Raw genomic sequence first — 2,479 nt, forward strand, 5'->3', positions numbered from 1 at the left:
CATCAAGAATAAGCCTTGGCATGTGTTCACCATTGCGAGAGGAAAGGAATGGGCAGATTACGGCGAAGAAACGGAGCAAACCTGAATTTTTTCCAGTAGAGGCATGCGCGCCCGCGCAGCAATGCTGAGCGGCCGCGCAGCAACCTGCGCGCCCGCGCAGCTATGCTGAGCGGCCGCGCAGGGTCGGGGAAAAAGATAAATTATTTTAGACTTCTACTTCTGTTTGGCTTCCAACTTCTATGTAATCTGAGTTTTATGGGACTATTATATAGGTAGATTTGAGACGTTTTTACAGAGAGTATTAAGGGGATTATGTTTTAGATTGTGTTTTATGCAAGAAGCGAAGGAGATAAGGAAGAAGACCGATTTAGCATACCGCAACGAAGAGGAAACATATTTTCTTGTGATTCTTGTTTCGTTGTAACGTTGGATGCTAGTTTTCTTGCTTTGACTTATTTACTCTTGTGACGTACTCTGTTTTAATATAATTAGTTTAGTTATTATTTTCTTGTGTTTGTTTGTCATGATTTCATATGAACCCATGATGGCGATAAGTTCTATTATGGGCTAATCGTGATCATGGGGTTGCAACGGATTTATTATGGAATTCTTTAGTTAATTGTTTAATACTTTAGTGTGTGATGATTGCATGATATCTAGTATTGGTTGTGCGTATTCGTCTTATGTGCGTCGCGAACATATAAGATAGGGTGTTAATCTCTTGTGAAGCGACGGTGGATCTTGAGATTTAGAACTTGCCATGCTAGCATAGGTTCATGTACGTTGTGCATGATTAGTGGGTAACTCTAACAGTTTTATTTGCCCTATATAATCAAAAGGAATAACTTGAGCTTAAATCGTTGTGTTGTCAATTTCTGTAGACATATATGAACTCAACATAATTGATGACTATTCAACTTCTATCTTAATTGTGGATGCTTGGTAGAATGGTATTAGTACAATGAAAGTTGGCTTTTATTAGTTTCGTGTTATTCGATTAATATCATCACTGTCACATGCTAAAGGTAATAACAATGGCTATAGAAGGAAGTAATAATGAAGTTGTGATCTCATGAGTGTTTTATTATTGATAAATTGAAGTGTTAGTTAAGTGGTTAATTAAGTAGTTAATTATAGTTAATATTTAATCAACAATTTTAAGTGTTATTATCTTAACATTGAGAAGTAATCATACATTGGTGAGTGAGTTTAATTAGACAATAATTTAGTCTGAGTCTCTGAGGGAACGAACTAGAAAATATTCTATATTACTTGCGAACGCGTATACTTGCGTGAATATTAGCGCGTGTTTTCGCCCTAACAAGTTTTTGGCGCCGCTGCCGGGAACTCGGCGTTTTTGTTTAGTTTATGTACTTACCATCATTGGTCATTAGGACTCAGTGATTAGGACGTAGTAGTTACTTACTCTTTTCGGTTGTGTTTCAGGTACTTTAGCAAGCGTTTATGCAAACTCGTTCTCGTGCTCGCAAGAGGACTTTAGATACAGCTGAGGAGACAGACGAAGTTCTTGATATTCCGGAGAAGTTAGATTTTGAGGATTCGGATTCAGGAACTGAGCAGAAAGAACCAGTAAACATGGGAGATCGTATTGTTCAAGCTGATCCAGCTCTTATGGATTTTTCTCGGCCTAAAATTGATGACATTCAGTCAAGCATCCTTCATCCGGCTATTCAAGCTAACACCTTTGAAATCAAGCCGGGCACTATTCAGATGGTGCAGAATTCTGTTTCTTTTGGAGGAGCGGCAACTGAAGACCCCAACATGCACATAAGGAATTTTGTCGAGATCTGCAGGACTTTTAAGTATAATGGCGTGACTGATGAGGCTATCAAGTTGAGGCTTTTCCCATTCTCACTGAGGGATAAGGCTAAAGACTGGTTACATTCTGAACCAGCTGGGTCCATCACTACGTGGCAAGATCTTGCGCAAAAGTTTCTGGTGAAGTTTTATCCAATGGCAAAGACTGCTGCTATGAGGAGTGCTCTTACTCAGTTTGCGCAGCAACCTACAGAATCTATGTGCGAGGCTTGGGAACGCTACAAGGAAATGTTGAGAAAATGTCCACATCATGGAATGCCGGATTGGATGGTGATCACTGGTTTCTATAATGGTTTGGGGGCCCAATCTCGGCCCATGCTCGATGCAGCAGCTGGAGGAGCCTTATGGGCTAAAAGCTATACTGAGGCGTATAATCTTATAGAGACGATGGCTGCAAATGAGCATCAAAACCCAACTCAGAGGATGATGTCAGGCAAGGTAGCAGGTATTCTGGAAGTTGATGCAGCCACCGCTATTGCAGCCCAGCTCCAAGCGCTATCAATGAAGGTTGATTCTCTGGCTACGTACGGAGTTAATCAAATAGCTATGGTTTGTGAGCTTTGTGCAGGTTCTCATGCTACGGATCAGTGTTCTCTTGTCAACGAATCTGTTCAGTATGTGAATAATTATCAGCGAGCAG

General features: G+C 40.5%; 1 non-coding gene across 1 annotated transcript; it reads right to left on the reverse strand.

The window, feature by feature from the left end:
• Positions 1-1,989: 1,989 nt before the first annotated feature.
• On the reverse strand, positions 1,990-2,096 carry LOC141679614 (small nucleolar RNA R71). Its single transcript, XR_012558143.1, has one exon. It is a non-coding gene; the product is annotated as a small nucleolar RNA R71 (small nucleolar RNA).
• Positions 2,097-2,479: the final 383 nt, after the last annotated feature.

Source organism: Apium graveolens, chromosome 1 (assembly GCF_009905375.1).
Source record: "Apium graveolens cultivar Ventura chromosome 1, ASM990537v1, whole genome shotgun sequence".
NCBI classification, from domain to species: domain Eukaryota; kingdom Viridiplantae; phylum Streptophyta; class Magnoliopsida; order Apiales; family Apiaceae; genus Apium; species Apium graveolens.